Raw genomic sequence first — 20000 nt, forward strand, 5'->3', positions numbered from 1 at the left:
ATCTTTTAAGGTCAGACAGAGATTAGAGCTTAGTAAAATTCAGAATCTGGTGATTGATTCAGAAGAAGGCTTTAAAATGTGTCCGGAGATATCATTTAATAACGGAGATGTCATGTAACTGAAAGTGATTATTGTATTGAGAAAGCAATCTATCTACTTAGATATATTGGCTTTGAGAAATTTTGTGAAATAACGAAGTTTAATGTTTATCTTCCCAGCTGACTATTTCCTAGAAGAAACTGAGAATCCCTGATGGACATCAAATTCATGTGTTTCAGGTAACATGGAACACAGTATCACCAGGATTTTTGGTATTGTTAAACATGATGTATAATTAATGTTACTGCTTTCAAAGATATGCGACCATGTTCTAGCAGCATAGAATCTGCAAAGCATACCTTCCTTATCCTATATATTCTTTTAATTTCATCTAAAGACAGAGTCATTTAATAGTTTAGTGCTGGGACTAAATAATAATCAAAGACACATGTCTGTGCTGGACGGAAGGTGCTGCTTGTTTGGGGAAAGCAATGCCTTCCTGTAGAGTTTACAATCTTTAGACCCACCAATCCTGAAGAAAACTAAAACAATATGTAATGTATTCTTTAATGACATTTTTTTCAGCTAAGAACTAAAAGCAAAACTTGCCTGTCACCTAAGACGTGAGTTTAATTTAAAAGGCCAACAGAAAAAAATAAGGAACAACTGATAATGCTATGAGTCTCCCCATGGCAACAATACGAAGATCACTACTTACTTTTGCAGTATAGGCAGGTGTTTTACTAGGGCTAAGTGTATATAAGTTTTAAAAGAACTACAAATAGCTTACAGGAACAGGCCATATCATTGCCTTTTCATAGAAAGAAAAGATTCAGGCAAGTTATACTTATTGCTCAGCTCACACATGCAGAGGATATAAAATCAAGATCTAAAGTTGGTTTAGCTTGTCCCCAAGCCTGTACTGCAAAGACTAGGTAGAGAGGTAACAGAGTGATTGTAACAGAACGGGAATTTTTGAACTAAAATGTTTTCTCCAAGCTCCTTAGACCTTGAACAGCTGAATGCCATTTATACAAGATGCTCTCTTTTCTTCAGAGGGCTACGAATCCCCAACTTCCAGGCACATAATATGTAGAATTACAAAATGATGTTCAAAACATTTAACCTTCTCCTCATCATTTAGTAAACCACTAACAAAATAATTTCGAAGACAGTCACAGTCAAGGACCTAATCTGTTAAGTTTAAAATAGGTAGAAGAGTGTGTGTGTGTGTGTGTGTGTGTGTGTGTATGTTGACATCCTTTAGATGAGAGCTAGCAAAGAAGGAAAGTGTTCAACATCAACCTCAAGTAACTCAATAACTGACAATCTGAGATGTTGGGGCTATTGCTTGAACATGACACGTCTCCACAGGTAATGCTACAGCCTGGTCCCCAACAGCTAGCACTAGTGACAGGTGACTGGGGCCAAATGGCACTAACTTTATCAGATCCAACTAATTCATAGCTGAATGGCCTATTGGGAGGTAAGGCCTAATTTAAGGAAGTAGGTCTTGAGATTAATCTTCTAGAGGTGTATCTTGTCTGTTATCTTTATCTCTCTCTTGGTTCTTTCATTGCTCCTGAGGTGGGTGGCCTCCTCTTTCACATACTCCTACACTGCCATGGTGTTCAACCTCATGACAGACCCATGACTTAAGACCTCAATGGCTATGGATAAAAACTCTGAAAGACGGAGTCAAAATCAACCCTTTGTTCCTTAATTTATTTTTCTCAGGTGTTTGTTGTGGTGATGAAAGCTTAATCCAGTTAGGGAAAGATAATTCTCTACAATCTCTAGAAGCCAATCCCCAAACCAAGAACCCATCCACTTCTTGCCCAAACATCTAATCTATAAACATGAAAGCTAATAAAGGGGTATTGTTTAAGTAATCAACTTTATAACAAATGATTATCCAGTAATAGAAGAAAGGGAGGGTTTCAAAATACATTCACTGAACAACAATGTTAAGACATAATTAGGATTTAATCAAGTTTCTGCAAATGGACTAGTAGATAATATTAATGAGGTATCAATCGATGACAGGTCTATTGCTCTGGTCATATGATAATGGGAATGTCTATGAAAATGATGATACTCTGGTTAATAATGATGTAAGAAATGAGCAGGGCTAGTGCATGAACAGCTAAGTCAAGGCCAGCTGCAGGATTCGCCGTGAAACAGGGTGACCAGTAAATGACAGTCAAGATCTTTTAATTTCTCTTAAAATCCACATTTTACTTTCAAGCCTGACAATACTTTAACAATGCATGGAATTATATCCCCTTTCTTTCTCTCTTCCAATTTCAAGAAGTAAAAGTAATAATTACATTATATATATATATATATATACATATATATATATATAATGTTAGAAAACATAATTAAAACACTTGGAATAATTATTTCCCTCCTATGTCAAACATTACTACCTCTTACATAATGTAGAGCATTTTAAAGATGCCTTTTAAAAAATTTAATCTGATGTTGTTAAAGTTTGAAACAAGCTTCAAAATTGACTGAAGGTTTATCATGGAGAACTTCCTACTGCCAATAAGTAATTGGTTTAAACATCTTTAAAGTGGAATTCCACATAGCTATTAAAATGCAATATGCAGTTGCTTGTGCTATACTTATGATTCGTGTTTATTAAGATGATAATGTGTGAATTCCATGAGTAGAGAACAACACATGTTGGAAAGTTGCATACATGTACACTCCTTCATGCACATGTATGTAGAGTCATCCATAAAACGTGGGACATTTTTTTTCCTTTGAATACTTTTACAAATTCTTTGCATTTTAATGAACAATTTAAAAAATTATCTTTTATTTTTATTATTTTATTTAACTTTTTAAAAATTGTATGTGTATGGATGCTTTTTGTCTGTGTGCAATATGACGCATGCCAAGTGTCCACCAAGACCTGAAAAAGGTATAGCATCTTCTAGAAAGAGTTACAGGTACCTGTGAGGTACCATGTGGGTGCTGAGACTCAAACTCAGGTCGTCTAGAAGAGCTGCATGTGCATTAAATCGGTCTCTCCAGCCCAAATTTTACTCTTTATTATAAAATGTGGGTTATCAAGTAAATGGCACTGGACTTGTTTTTTTGTTTTTTGTTTTTAAGAATAGCAGGGTTGAAACTGTTCCGAGGTCCTGTCTCAGACAAAAAACCAGGGCTACTCTTAAATATCTAAGAGTCTCTGTGGTGGTTGAGGATTGGATTCACTGTAAGAATCTTATTAGCAAATCACTCTGTGTTCTCAATTGCACAGCTGGGAGGAAACCTGGGCATGTTATGCCAAGCAGCCACAGCTGTAGCCTCAGGAAAGCTACAGCTACTCTCTCAGTGTTCCTGACCACCTGCTTGACCTTCAGTAGCAAGTGCTAATTAATGTGCTTAACAGCACCCCAGACTCAATCAGGTATACTGTGTGCTGAAGAAAGACCAAAGAAACTCTTGTCTTCTCTATGGTAAGTGTAGATGTCATTTTCCCCCCAAACTCGAACTGAAGAAAGCAAAGCTAGATTGCCCTTCATTTTCTCTTGAGGGCTATAAAACTGCCAGTGTCCAGTCAGTTACTGACACCTTTACATTTCTAGTCAAAGGCAAGGTGGCAAAAATGCTTCAGGTTCCTATGACAGACTTACAAAGGTGTCCACCATACTAGGACCATGTGCTTAAGCACCCATCTCTATGACCTTCACTCTCTACAAACCTTGAGGTCTACAGTCCAAAACTAGGATTCCCCACAAGCCTGAGAAACCTTGGTCTTCCCTAAACAGTTACAGTAAGTAAACATGAATGCTATTACTTCTGTATGTTGTCATGGATAGATACTGTTCTATTTAGAGTCTATGGGTGGGTAATTTTGATACAGTGCAATCATCTTCCAAAACAACAAAACATGATCATTCAAATGTGAAGTAAACCAATCTTCTTAAAGTTTGAAAAATTAAGAAAGTAGTCTTTGGTCTGTCCCTGTCAAAATGATTCAGTTACTTCAATATTTAATTTACATGCACACTTATGCATTTTGACAAAGCTGTCATCTATAATTCCATTTTCCATTCCTCTTCTCAAAGCATAACAAACCATGAAATATCTTCCCACACTTCCTTTTGTGGCTTAATTTGTGTTTTTATAGCCAAGTGAAGTTTATTTCAATAGTGCAAACATTTAATAAGTACATTTATTTTGTTACACTGATAGAAAATGGAGAGAATAAAAATTATATGAAAATGTTAATAGGCCTTAGTGACAAGCATCTTTTGTGATACTAAGCTTTAAACAGGATTTGTGTCTACTAAGATACATGGGAGAAGGTATATGGACTAGGAAATCCTGGGCTATTTTGGAATTCTATTTACCTGAGGTATCTATAAAATAATACTAGAAGGGAAAAGATAGATGTTTACTTCCACAGACTTAATTTAATACACTAATTTATACTGAATTCAGTGATGTTAAAAATGATAGACAAGTAAAGTTACATAGATTTAATTTAAAAAACTGGTTTACACTGAATCCAATAATATTAAAAATAAAATGATAAGCAAGAATAAAAATATGAATAAAGTAACAGCTTTTGAAGACCTATGATATACTATATAAAAATATCAAAATCTTGTCTAAGTCCTGTTAGAAACAATAACTTAGCTTCTGAAGTGTGTTAAATAAGATATTAACATATGAATTATAAAAGTAACCTAATGTTCTATTAACAAATAGTTAAATTGAAATTAACACCTAAACCATTCATCACAAATTCAATACTTTGGAATGAAATTAATGAACATTATTCAAATATTCTGTAAAGAAATAAATGAAACATTTTTGAAAAAACAAGAAAATACAAATGCTATCCCTACCCCTCCTCATATCCATAGTTTAACATGTTCAATACTGTGAATGACGGTCCTCTCAAAACTATTTAGTAATTTTACGTCATCTGTAGTTCGTTTGTTTGTTTATTGGAATAGAATAAGGTGATTCTGACATGTACATGGAATTTCAAAAAGCTAGAGAACACTACGACGCTGAAGCTTGAGTCATTGCAGCGAGTTGAGGAGAGCGTTCAACAACAAAAAATACCTTCAAATATCCTCGAGACAGAGAATAAATATGCAAAAATACATATGGAAATGGACTTGAGAAAGAAAAGGGAGGAGCAAGGAAGAAATTCACATAAAATACACCAGCACAAATACCCACTATTAGGTGGACTAGCAAACAGTACCCTACAGGAACGTTATGAAATTCGGTCCTGCTAAGCTCAACCAGGATATTAATTCTAGGACACTCCTACCAAGTAGGTACATTGGCAACGCCAAGCATCCTCTAAGCACTGTTTGACAAAATTCTAGTGCTCGGATGACCTGGACTGACCCATCACTGCCCTTGATGGATATTTGCTACAAAATTTTTGCTTGTTTCGGACATGCTTCTTATTTGAATTCCTTACTGTTAAGAGCCCCTCACTGAAGGCAAGGGCGGAGATAATGTAACAATTCTTCAGCAAAGCTGATGTTAATGAGAATAAACTAATGGTAGTTCCCCGGTAGAACCAGCTATGCAAGAAATTGAGTCTTCCATAGAACTTATTACTTAAATAGTATTGATAAGCATGAGAAACAAGATTTGAGAAAAGAAAATTTTAAAGAGGAAAAATTCCAGAAAATTCCAGAAGCTGACAAACCATAACTGAATCATTAGGATTTTGTGTCACGGTTTCTATGTGTGTCCAGCCTTAGAAGCTTGAAACTAGTATGGACAGGAGCTCTTGCATCCACCTGCCTCAGTCAGTGGCCCCTACCTGGAGATGGACTCCTGCATCTTGACACCCAAACAGGGACCTAAAGATAAGGTAAGTATCCCCCTCAGTGTCTTGGTGCAAGAAGGACCTCACTAAAGGGTACTGCAGACCCCCTGATGGAAGCTGTACTTTGGCAATAGATCCCATTTATATAGGTCAGTTTTGTCTCCCCATTGCTCCAACTTTCTGAAATGAAATGAATATTCCAGCCTCGTATTAAATTGTCAGAGGCATTGTCATTATCAGCAGCCTGCTGTCTCTATCAGTATGTCCAGAGCTCTTTCCACTTTGTGTAAGGCTGCTTTCTTTTATGACAGCTATACATGGGCTTGTGAATAGTTAAACAAAATACAGGCATTGTAATGGACCCAGCAGAGGAGTAGAACTGAAGGACAAGTGAGAAAGGAAAGCACCTATAAATAGATGGAATGGAAAGAGCGAACTTGTGTGAGTTTGTGCTTATGTGAGCATCTTCCCCTCACTACCAGTGTAACCACTGAAGAGGAATCAGAGAGTAAGTGTCCCTAAGTTCACATAGAAGCCAACACCATGAAACTGCCTAAGTTTCCCAACTGGAATATTTAACATGCTAATATTTGGGGGTTGAAATGTTTATGGAGGGGTGTTGAAAAGGACAGATGTGTGCTACTGGGTGGTAAAGTTTTGGATGATTCTCCCAAATCCAGGTCAGGCATATGGTGGAGTGATAGTCTGTCCTTGATTATTCATTTAATGATTTCTTTAGGACAAGTTCAGGTCTACAGTAAAACTGACAAGGAAGTACATGAATTCCACACTTGTCCCTTCCCGCTACCCATAGCATATCTGCATCCCTCACTAGAGAGGTTCATTTGTTGTAAACAATGAGCCTACCTCCACATGACATTGTCACCCAGAGCCCACAGTTTACAGTGGGATTCACTCTTAGTGTTGTATCTGGACAAATTCATGGTAGCATCTATCCATCATTATATTAAAATATGGTGGGGTTTCATCACTCTGAAGATCTTTTTGCTCTGTCTGATCTGACTTCTTAATGAAATAATTTATCATAGATATAAGATGATGGTGAGGACAGGCAAAACACTGAATCTTGTTGAACTACTTCTAACAATAGCACTTAGGCTATAATTGTTCAAAAGCTTTCAGCACTGTCAAATGAAATAATAAAATAATAAAATGCCTAGAATTTGCTCTAAGATACTAAAGGAAAAGTTTCGGCATATAATGTAAGGTATATTGACCAACTTGCACATACACCAAAATCCTGTTCCTGTATTTATGCACATGCAGGTGCTACTTCCGTCCTTTTTTTGGCTGGTTTTATTTTTGGTTTGTTCATTTTTTACTTCCTAAAAAGAAGCCAAACTTGGGCAGGCATTTAATGGAGGTACAAAAAGGTTTCTTGGATTAGCGGCACATCTGTCTTTTCATTGCTGTTGCTTTGCATCCCATAGCTCAGTGAAGGGAGTTCCTGTTCACTTTAGCTGAGGAGTTGCACTCAATCTACTTAGGTTCTAAGGAGAACTGTTGAGTCCCATGAAGATGTCCTGTACAGAATTTAAGGTGGTATCTCTTCCTCCAATCCAGTGGTTCTCAACCTGTGGGTTGTGACCCCTTTGGAGTCAAATGACCCTTTCACAAGGGTCTCCTAACACCATTAGAAAACACAGATATTTATATTATGATTCATAATTGTCTCAAAATATATTTATAAAGTAGCAATGAAAATAATTTTGTGGTTGGGAGACTCCACAACATGAGAACCTGTAATAAAGGCTAGCAGCATCAGGAAGTTTGAGAACCACTCCCTGGGGAATCTAAACTTACTTCCAGGTCCACTGGCTTTAAAGTTCTTTGCCTTCTCCCCCTTGTTTGGATAAAGTGCCTTTGAATCAATGTCCAGCAGGGTTGTTCCTTTGCTTTGTAAACTTAATAGCTGGCTCCTTCACTTGGCAGTCAAGTACTTCATCAAATGCCAACTAAGAATAACTTTTTACCCACTGGGACATCTCATGCTCTACCAAAAGAGTTTGGCCTATTTGTGAGTTTCTCTGTCACCTACCCCAGCCATCAGAAAGCTAGCCAAGTTGTCATTGCTGAGAAGTCCATTATTGATCGTGTCTTGACTCGTTCTTCTAGGTGCTTCGAGGTATAGGAGTGTTCATTTGCATATGTGGCAAATACAACATCTTGTCAAGAATTTGGCAACCAATGGAAAAAAAATCTCCCTGGGGCATCCACCTGTTGGTTTATGTTGATTTTTATGATAGTCTTGCCTCATGTGGTAGTCACTGGCCACTCGTTGCTATATAGTGAAAAATGAGCAGTAAATCTATAACAAAGATCAAATCGAATGTAACAACTGTGAGAGCAAAGGAGAATGTAGAAAATACTTCAAATGTAGTTACTAATTCAATAAATGAAATCATGTATTCAAGGGTCAGCTGTGGTGAAGAGTTGAGTACATTCAGTTTTTACTTTAACACAAATAGATAATATGCAAATTTTCTTTTCTTCCTCTGTAAACCTTGACCTTTCACATGAGTACTAAATATATGTATATGTATATATGTGTATATATGTATATGTGTATATGTGCATATGTATATATGTGTATATGTGTACATGTATAGTATTCCAAGCACTGTGACATGAGCTAGTCATACACTTTCCAGTACACTACCTAGCTCATTGCTTAGAGCCTCACTGTGTAGTAAAACTGCCACTAATCCTGTGTGACTGTCAACACTAGCAATTTGTCAAGTCTGAACTGAGACATGTGGTAATCAACCTGCATTCCAATGAGGCTGTAATATTAATGGTTACATGATATCTCAGTTGTATTCTTTTGAGTTTAAGAAGTTTAAAATTGGAAAAGATCATGAAATGAACCAGTCAGCATAATTCTGAATGCCTGGAATTGAATCAAAGATTAAACAGTTACATGGTATCACTGGATTATGAGAACTTGTGATTTCTGTAAAAATTTTTAACTCTAAAGTAATATTTTAAATACTTTATTTTTATATTGAATCCATGGTGAAATATTACAACATATTACTAAAGTTAATTTTGCCTGTTTGCAGGGCGTGTTGGGTATGATTATAGAAAAAAACAAGGTCACATATGGGAATTACATTGTTTGTGTAAATTATTTTCCTCATTCAACTGGTGTAGTACCCACACTGACTGGGGCAGTAGCACAGGTGCACACACACACACACACACACACAAACACACACACACATATCTGTGAAACAAATGGATGAAGGGACCTAGGAATTATAAGCTACCTCAGCCCCACTCATCCCTCCTTTTTCTGAGTCAGAGAGGCCAGTTGTATTTGTTCTACAAGCATAGGTAGCATGATGCTATGGAAAGATGGTCAAGGTTAAATGGAAAGCCAGATCCCTCTGGTTGCAGAGTTTCCACTTACTGAAACATAAAGAGAGAGAGAGAGAGAAAGAGAGAGAGAGAGAGAGAGAGAGAGAGAGAGAGAGAGAACTCTGCAGAATTACTAACTCCTTAGATGTAAATGTAGAAAGATTCTGTGCCCTATGTGCAGCCGGATATACTGTGAGCCTTGTTGCCATTACCATTTATAATAACCATCATAACAGCTACTTCTATAAGCAATCAAAAAGTTGCAAACATTATCAAAATTCCATAATTCTGGAGAAATTTCAAAACCAACAACAGCGCAAATAGAGATTGAATATTAATAAAAGCAACTGTAAAGCTGACCAAAAAACAAGAGTTAAGAAAGTTCTAGATAGTTTGACAAGTAGTAGAAATGTAAAAAGAGTGGGGGTTGGGGCTAGAGAGATGGCTCAGAGGTTAAGAGCACTGACTGCTCTTCCAGAGGTCCTGAGTAAACAAATGGTGGCTCACAACCATCTGTAATGGGATCTGATGCCCTCTTCTGGTGTGTCTGAAGACAGCTATACATATATACTCATAAACATAAAAAGTAAGTAAATAAATTATTTTTTTTAATGTTTTAAAAATAGTGAGGGTAATTTGTCTTAGCACTTCACATCTGTCTCAGTTGTATGGTAATGGCCATTATTTTGAGACCAGCTGCTTGTCCAGTAAAACAATCTGATATAAGAGTCGTTAAAACACTACTGTTAAAAATAAAGCCCACACCATGATTGTGCTGTAGCTGATTGTTTAATGTTTCTATGGTAGCAGAGGGTGGGAGGGATGTTGGAGATTTTGAACAGAGGGTATCTATACAGCCTCTGGCTGAGCAATACCAGGCACCACACCACTTAGTCCATAATGACAAACCATGGAAACATAGAGACCCAATTATTCTCTTGAGCATCTAAACTGATCCCGACATTCCTGGTCTCCATCACACACTGAAAATCAAGGCAGAGCAGAGTCCCCTTGCTGTGCTACTTTGGTTCTGCTTGTCCTCCTACAGGACGTTTGCTCTAATCTAGAAAGCTGAGCTGTTTCTTTGCCGTCTAAACTGCACCGAAGAAACAGAAAGTGTCCCAAAGCAGCACCTATGTCTATCAACACAGATATTTCCCAATGGACAAAGAGGTTTGTACCTCAGGAAAGTACACAGAAGGGAGAGAAATTCATTGACTTCAAGAAGTTTCCATAAGATAAAGCCATACAGAAAAATGTCAAACAGGAGAAATACTTGTTCAAATGAAGTATGTTACAAGACAGGGAACTTCCAGTGTCCCCACACCCCAATAATCCAGCATCATATCCCTCAGTTGTCATGGTCAGGCCTGGCTTTAATATGGAATCGGGGGACACAAAGTGGAAGCAAGTAAAGCTAAGAATTACCTATTTCCAACCTTTGTTATCTCCTGGCAGTGCCTCCACTGGCCAAAGCCAACCAGAAACTAGATGGCAAAGGAACCTGTTCACATTTTCTGTAAATACCAACCTCTTGGCTTTCAGAGCAGAACAGGGACATGCAGAGCCTGGGATGCATCAGAATACACTGAGCAGAACTAAGCTGTATGGGAAGGTGGTCTGTGGATGAGAAGGACCAGGGATGGGAAACACCATCCGAGCCCACAGCCAGCATGCTCTGACACTCTACCTCCCATTGCCTCAGTATGGAAAGCTCACACCTTGGAGGTCAAAGAACTGTCTCAAGCATCTGGGCTGGTGAATTGCAAATAAACACCTAAAGCCAAGACTGGGAGCAGAGATAAAGAAGACACAAGTTCACAAGCAGCTTTGAGGACATAAAAATTTCTCAGTAGAGCCAAGAGGTAGTGGCACACACCTTTAATCCCAACAGAGACTGGTGGATCTCCAAGAGGCCAGCCTGGTTTACACAGTGAGTTCCAGGAAAGCCAGGACTACACAGCAAAACTATGCCTCAAAAAGCAAACAAACCACAAAAAGAAAAAGGAGAGGCAGGGGAGGGGGAGGAAAAGAAAAAGAAGAAAAAGAAAAAGAAAAGAAGGGGAAAAAAAAGGAAAGGAAAAGGGAGGGAGAGGGAGAGGGAGAGGGAGAGGGAGAGGGAGAGGGAGAGGAAAGGAAAGGATAGGAAAGGATAGGAAAGGAAAGGAAATCCCCATTGTCTGTAAATTTGAATTTCCAAAATCCTGCAACTTGGGCTAATCTAAATTTTTGTTAAATTATGATCGAACTAATCCTCAGTTCTATCTATATTCACTTGCTGGTCAAAATAGGCTTTAGAGTTTCTTTTTCTGCCTTAGCCATACACTAACCTGAGCTGTTCAAAAGCTTGAGTCTGGGATTATCCACTAACCTGAAGAATATGTCCGAACCATTTACTGTTAAAGTGTCTTAAATGTGAGATTTTTTTCCTCAACTTTTCTGATGCTTCCAAAGGTCTTGTTATGGAAATGTTAGCAATTAAACAGTGATACACTTTGTACTATAACTTCAGTTTCGAAATTCACAGCTGGACCTTAAGACACACAGAGCCCCTAGATGGGATTAGGAGCAAGCCTCTGGGTGGCTCAGCACATTATGTTGAGCACGGATTGTTACAGGATGACCCTATCTCTTTGCTGCCCCTGTGGCCCACAGCTGTGAAGGAACTATTCCTGGCCTTCCTGCCTGGCTTAACAGGATGCACCCAACTCCTTCCCTCCTTCCAACTCCTTCAACTTGCTCTGCCTTTTCCAACACCTCCCTACAGGGGCTTGAGTTCCCTTGCAGGATTTGCAAAGGGACAAAACAAAACAACCTTTGGTTTTGGTTGTTGCCCAGAACTCAGCTTGGGAGCAAAGAAAGAAGGCAAGGTTAGTAATATATCCAGGAATTCAGGGAAATGACATGGCTCCAAGCCTAGCTAGGAGCACCTAAGCTGAGCGATATAGATAGATAGATAGATAGATAGATAGATAGATAGATAGATAGATAGATAGATAGCAGTATAACAGTCCTTTCCCTTCTCCTAGGTTCAAATTCTTGGGAAGGCTTGTGCTTCAGACGCCTTGGAAGAAATTTGGGAAGTTTAAACAGTGTCTCATTAAATTCTGAGAACAAAAAGGGAGTTCCCTGTCCCTGGGGTTAATGAAAAGTTCTTGAGATCTTTTCTACATGTTTCAAATGGGTGTCTGTCACCTTCCTGTGAGGGCTCTCAGGCAGAACATTGATCATATGGTCTATGTACAGCCAGTCTCTATTCTTTAGGACCATTCTGTGCAGGCAGTCAATACCCACCCTACATGCCTTTAAACTATAACAAACCCTCTAACAACATTCTTAATACTAGCTGCCATTCGCTGAATTTTTGCTGTGATTGTTTGGGTTTTCTTTTTTTCTCTTGGATGCATTTGTACTACTAAATGTTTTGTTTGCATGCCTGTATTTCACCTAGTCTTTATCAGAAGCCCATTACAAGGTAAATTCTAAAGCTTACTCGTAAACAGCGGAGCTGAGTATTTAAGAGATACTGTTCTCATGGAAGGACTGTTAGAGACAGCACCAGAATTGTCCACAGGAAGGTACACTGTGGTCCACCACACATAGGGTGCTGACAGGCAGTGTGCTGGACAAAGGGGAGCATTCCTGAATGGGAGAGATGCACAATAACATGTCTGACGTGATAGTCTCAAGACTTGAGTCATGTCAGTAGCAGGGCTGAGAGGGAGCAGAGGCAAACTGTACGCTGTTTCAAAATGAATTTACCAGTTCTCTCAGAAGACTACAGCAGTGTGTCCCTGAGACTAAGGTTTAAGCCTTAGTGTGAGATAGAAAAAAAAGAGAAGATGATCTAGTACCAGGCCTCAAGAAGGCTTTCCTGAGAGATGAAACTGAGAAATAAGTTGGTAGTAAAAGAGAAGTCACTGCACTGAGGCATAGAAGAAAGGGCCTATCTCTTCTTGGAAATCAAGGTGGGGCAGGGAAGGCTTTTCAGAAACAATGAAGCCTGTTGGGACCTGGAAATGAAGAGCGGGCATTGGCTGGTGTTATGGCAATGTATGGGCATGTTCAGCACAGGAGCCTCCTCATCAGGGAAGCAGAGCCCTGATGCATCCCAAATGAGGCCCACAAAACCATGTCTCCAATCCCTAAATGTTACCTTGACCAGGTAAGAATCTTCCTCTAAAAACATCACTCTGGATATGATACAGATTTGAACTTCTTGCACCGTCTTTGAGGAGTTCAGACTTTGATGTTTAATTTCTTCCATCTATACCTTCAGCTGAATTCTTATCCATTCCTCCACCTTTAATGTTATGCAAACAGACTCATAAAAGACAATTTGGTTAATTAGAAAAAAGTCAGGCTTGAGTTCCAGACAGAAAACGTTCAAAGGGCAAGGCCCAATAATTGCCAAAATGAGGCTCTTGGAATGCACATCTTCATACATCAGAGTCTTCTGTAGAGGACCTTGAAGGTTTGAAGTATTTATCAGAGACAGACAAAAACTAGGGTAATTTGGGGGAAAGCAGATATATCTTCAAGAAGAGACTGGCAGGGAAGACCTAAGTTCCTCAGAGAAAGCCCCCCACTCACACAGAAACACACAGTGGCAGCTACAAGAGAGTGGTCCAAGGCTTTCTGTAAGCACCACAAACTTACCAGTACGCAGGCAGGTTTAGTAAGCATTGTCACACTGTAGAGAATGAACCAACTTGTAAAGGCTGGAGCAGATACTTAAAAGAAGATAAGTGATGTACATATTTGCTAATTCAGATAAAGAATTAACAATGAAAGAGGGTCATATTTCCCTCAAGGCTGTCAAGGCAGGCTGAGAATTGTATGTATAAAGACAATAGGATATACAGACAGCCTATGCAATGTGAAGCCCCACATGTAATGGAAACACTGATGTTAAATGTCTACAAGAAAGTACCAGTGAGGTCCTTTACAGGGTGAGCTGGACTCTAGAGGTTCCATTTAGGCAAACAGGAAGGATGCTAAGAGATTTTCTTGTCCTTTAAACTCAACAGAGGTAAGCTTTGTTTGGCTTTGTTTTAAACTTCATGTCATATGTCATAATAAACAGATACATGCTGGTATCTGAGAACTAAGATCTACCAATGTGGTGATAACCTCAAGCCTCCTCACTCCTATATGCATATTAGAGGGAATTCAGGAAAATAATTGTAAAAACTCTCTAAGTGTGTGTTGTGCATGTGTGTGTGTGTGTGTGTGTGTGCGTTCTAGTAGCTTGTTGTGTTATGGTTTGCATTTTTAATTAATCTTTAAACCATTCATTGAAAGAAATGAATTTCACTGTTTCATCTGTTTTGGTTTTTTGAGATAATGTCTTATATAAACCAACATGGCCTGGCATTCACTACAGATCTGAGACTGGCCATAAACCATTGATCCTTTTGTGCTGGGATCACATGTATGTATCTCTACACCTAGCTTAAAAGCCAGCTATGTTGTTTGTAAAATAAAAATGTTATGGATTCAAAAGAGTTTATATATAAAGAATTATACATTGTGGTTCACATAGATAGCCATAAATTATGCATACTTTCATTTTTGACCCTAATGATTCTGTGACACAAACAGGCTGATTTTCATTATTCCTGTTTTTGAGAGGTAAACTCCAATCCTCAAAGAACCTGAATGTCATCACGAAGTAGACACAGATAATGAGAACCCATGTCCTCTGATTCTTAATTAGCAGACTGCTTGAATGTTGTACATAGAAACATGGTATTTAACTGCTAAAAGGAGGGAAACATCTGTTGCTTTTCAAGTCAAAATGAACAGGTTGAACAGTCAGGTGCAATTCAGTGTAGAAAAATACAGAACGATCGAGCAGATGGGGAAAAGCAAGGCAATCGGAAGTGGGGGCAGACAAACTAAACTTGCCTCTCTCTATCCTACCCTGAACACTGGCTGAGGGCTTCCTGGACCATCGGCACCATCCTGCCCAGCCTAGGTTAACACTTCTTAAAGGGAATGTTCAACAATGTTGTCACTGCCACTCTAAGGGCTCTTGATTAAGTAGAATATAATATCATTCTCCAATTTGTACTTAAGCTAACTGGTGCCTTTGTAATTCTAAGAGACTCCCAGCACTATGATCTCACTAGACTGTTTGGCCGAGTTTAGGATAAGTAAGTTGTTATTTAATGGTAGCCTACACTTTTAGAAATAGCCCAGAATAGCTCAAAAGTGTATCCACTCTGCTCTGCTTTCCCTGTTCCTCAAATAAACTAAGCAGTTTAGATCCTTCATGAAACAGTAACTATTGCTTGTATGGTGTCAGTGAAGAAATGCTTGATGCCCGTGCCTGTTCACAGCATTGTATTTATTTTAGTAATGTCAATAAGGCAGTGTTTCTATGGGCCAGCTGCACAGGGCATGGAAATGCCTATTGTTTCGTAACGCCCGTGCTGTATGTTATTGTTCTGCTACAGTGGAATTTTGCTGCTTGTGGCTATGATTCTCCTAGATGCTTTTGACTTAGAGAGTTTATTTGCAAGATTTATTCCCTCTTTGATTTATCTGTCCTGCCTCTATAGTTTTTCTGTTTGTTTGTTTTTTAAGTAACTCATATTCTGGTTAGCTATTGTAGAGTCCACGAAGGGGAAATTCTGTTTTCTGGGTAATTCTAATGAGCTACTTGACTTTAAAACAGCTGTTGGTGTATCATCCTTTATTTCATCATAGACTCAGGTGGGCCATTGAATTTTCAGGAAGGAGTTAGATTGTTGTTCTATTGTTAATATAAAAATCTTCGTCCAAATAAAGTAAGATGTCATATGACAATGTCTTGCACCATCATTGTGGGCTGCTCAAGCATTTACTTGGGGTTACCCTTAACTGTTACTTGAGTAACAATTTGTAGTGAGGTTATTTATATGGAATCAAATAGTTCCCTACAGTAGAGAAAGTATCAAGATGCCTAGAAAAAAAGTTTTAAATATATTCTGCTCATTATTCAACCTTTCTACATGTACAATGCAGACCATTGTGCTAAGGATAGAAAGAAATGAAGCGGAGGCCAAGCAGTTAAAGAGTCTTTAGAAAAACTGTATTTTGATCTTAGTACTAATTCATTCCTTGCCAAAATCGTATTAAAACAGCACACACAAGTCAAAAGCAAGTATGTTTCACTCTCTGGTTGTTGTGATAGAATTTCTTGCATTTTAACCAGGAGACATAAAACCAGTAAGCTTAAATGCAAATATATTGTACCCAGGGGACACATGACACGGAGTCCTGCAAAATCACTAAGAAGGGAAGAAGAATCTCACACAGCATAAACACACAGGCAGCTTTAAAACTGAAGAATAGTTGTCCGTGGGCGATGTTTTAAATGAAGTTGTCTGTAATGTGGGAAAGCTTTGCTTGTGTATATGGGATGCACAACATATGCCAAGCCCGGCCCTTGAGAAGATCCATAGTGTTTCACGCACCATGCTTCCCATATAAAGTCACCAGAGACCATCTGAAAACCACTACAGAGAGTGAGACCTGACCCCGGCGTTTGCGTTCCTCCCCTTTTCTCTGATCTTTTTCTCTTTTTCCCCTCCCTTCCTTTGTATTTTGCCTTCGGAGGGACAAGTATTTGCCCAGTTTCTTTGGGTTACAATATGTTATCCCTAGTGGAAATCAGAGGCTTGAATTCAAAAGGTGATCACTCTTGACCTTTGACCCCGGTGCCTCCCACCCCACAGTTCTGTTTCCATGGAAGTGAATAGCCAAGTGGAAAAATGGGAGCAGGCAGAGTCTATAGCTATTCACAGACCACCTCACCCCACCCCCCCAAAGAGAGAGAGAAAGATGAATGAATCTCATTCATCAATAAGCAGGAGATGAAGAAGAATGGTCTATTGGCTGAAAAGCAAGCACAGGGAGGGTGAAGAGAGAAGTCAGGGGAAGAGAGGCTGGGGAGTAAGGAGGTTAGTGAGCAGTGAAAGTTGCAAATTCTCAAAAGCAAAATCTCCCCAAGCCATGTCTCTGTCAGGAGAAGGCAGTTTCAAACAGGAAGGCTTGTGACTTGGTGCACCCTTTCTTTAAAAAATAAAATAAAAATAAAATAAAAGCAAGAAAGAAAAAGCAATACATTTCAAGAACAGTCTGAAGGCAAAGCCAGGGAACAGGCAGACACTGGTAGAAGTAGCAGAGAGTCAGGAGAGAAACCTGGGAAAGCCTAATATTAGACTTCTATATATCTAAAAGCAAGGTACAGTAGCTAAAGCAATCTGACTGCCACCTAGCATGGATGAACACTTCAGTATGCCTTGAAGCAAACAACGAAAGGACAAAAGTCACCTGAATCTGACTGTCCAGATTAATGACCAGCAGACAGCATAAGAACTCACAAACACACAAAGTAGGTCGTTTCAGTTTAAGAGTGTCTGTTATGGGGTAGAGACTCCAGCATGAAATCAGTTCAAACTCAAATTTAGGGGAAGTCTAATAATTGTACATTTACAGCTATAGTTCCTCTTCCTCCACATGATATAACTATTCCCCAATGTATTATTCATTATGTATCTAAAAAAAAAAAGCCTAGGTTTTGTCTGTTTGCCTTGTTTATCATATGAACACCAGCTTTAAAGTCTTAAATAGTCTAAGGAGCTTTTCTTCTATGGGCGTCAGTTTAACCACCACAGGCTTCAGATAAAATACACTGCAGCAAGAAGGTTTTTTTTTTTTTTTTTTTTTTTTTTACCACTTTTCAGTCTATTTCTCTTACACCAAAAAGACATCACTTACATCATGATGTGTGGAGAGGAACTGTGCTTGCAAAAGACATGTCCTCCTGCCTCCTCACTGACGTCTTCCAGCCATATTCAAATAGAATTCTAAAATTATTTCACAAGAAATTTGGCAGTAGTCCTAAATGTCTGCTTGCACTTCCCTTTCCCCCCTTCATCTCTCTTGACACTTTTCTGACTACATTTTCTAGAACTGTCAGATTCCAAGCATAAGAATATACATGCAGGAGGTGATAGATTATGGTTGGAGAAAAAAAATAGAGAGCTGACAGTCAACTTTGCAAATTCACAAAAGCTGGACTCAAGTAGAGACCTCACTGAATGCCAGGGTACACATATACTTATCTCTGTCAGAGCCAGGGAAATTGAATACCCCAAACATTGCAAAATGGGACAGAGCCATGAGTATAGGAAAATCCATGATAGAAGAAGCCATCAGAGACTGTCCATTGTCTTCCACTCAGGAAATTGAGATGAACATATAGCCAAGACTTGTAATTACTCCCTCCCCGCACTGCTTCCTCTGCTCTCTCCTTCTGCTCTACAGATTCCCATGAAAAACATCAAAATGGGGACTCAAATGCACAGCCAAGTAGACTCAATTCTTTTTGGGCCTCCGCCAGATTCTCATTAGGTCCTGGACGTGTGAGCCAGTGCTGATTTCCATAGTTGATCTAGCCTAAATCTGCCCTTCCCGAAGCACTGGGCTTTGTCCTGCCCTTGCAGTCTTTAAATGGGGCTTTAGATGAGAGCAGTACAGAGGCACCCTCACTGTTCATTATTATGAAATTGATGGGCTCTAAGTCTTCTTCCCTGAAAGCTCTGCCAGGATGAGATCCCGCTGGATTTCAGAATCATTGCTCCCCATGCTAAGTCTGCTTAAGAATGGGAGCTGGGGTTGGGAGGGAGGGTGGGATGCAAAATAAAGGCAGTGTTTTTCCTCAAATTCACCTCACTTCATGTGGGAGTTAGAGGCCATCCGTACTCAGGAAAGGCTAATTACATAAATCAGATGCCCTGGCTGAGTTTCCAGTCCTCTGGGAGCAGGGAGAGCTAGGGATAAATGAGGTCTTCTAGGAAATGAAAGGGCCCCTTTGAAAACAATGCCAATGCCAATACAGCGTAGCTTCTCTTTTTGTATTTTTTTAACAGAAGCAGAAAAATCTGGACCAAGGATAACAAAAGTAGCTGACTTTTTATCTTTCAGAAGATTTGGAAATCCATACACCACTTATTTACCTCCTCCTTGGTGTATGCTTAAGCTGTTATTGCTCCACAACTCCTAGATTGTTCAGACATCTTAATACATCCTCAAAATGAAATCTGGCTTATGGTTTTCCAGAAACTGTATTGGTGATCAGAATGTCTTAACAGTAAGAGCAGTTATTGGGTAGCCAGAGCTGGACATGGTGGGAAAATCACAAAACAGAGAAATGGGAAGATGTACTTCTCAGTTTGGCCAGTCGCAAGCATGATGGCTTGAATGGGCGTCTTGTTTCCTGGAGCCTTAAAGTCCTCATACAAAAACATAGGTTTGACAAACACTAGTCATGAAAACCCACAATACCTGATTCTAGTTTTCCATACATGTCATGAGCAGTCAGCCCACAGATGACAACCTGAAATTCAGTCTAAGAATCAATGGCACAGAAGCAAGCAATTTTGAATGTCAGACTTCAATGTTGAACTTTGATGGAGTTTCATGTTTTAAGTATCTTCCTTGTGGGGAGGCTCAGTCCCTGTGAGAGTTCATTCCTTATCTTATCTCTCTGCATTGGCCTGCCTCAAACAGATTGCTTTGGGGTAAAGCAGTAAGCCATCTAATTCCTCAAACTAAAGCTTCTTTGGGGAACTGGAAAGGCCTTTATTCATAATGTAGTAGTAAATATATCATTAGCTGGATTCTCAACTCGGTACCTGGGTCATTGAGCACTTTTACGTTCATGTACATCACAAAATAAACAGGGAAAACCTTTCGGAGAAAG

General features: G+C 39.0%; 1 protein-coding gene across 1 annotated transcript in view; it reads right to left on the reverse strand.

Annotated features, from left to right (window-relative positions):
* Ptn (pleiotrophin) overlaps positions 1–20000 on the reverse strand; it is a 91136-nt gene that overhangs the window by 40891 nt on the left and 30245 nt on the right. The window lies entirely within an intron of this gene.

Source organism: Mus caroli, chromosome 6, assembly GCF_900094665.2.
Source record: "Mus caroli chromosome 6, CAROLI_EIJ_v1.1, whole genome shotgun sequence".
Classification (NCBI taxonomy): domain Eukaryota; kingdom Metazoa; phylum Chordata; class Mammalia; order Rodentia; family Muridae; genus Mus; species Mus caroli.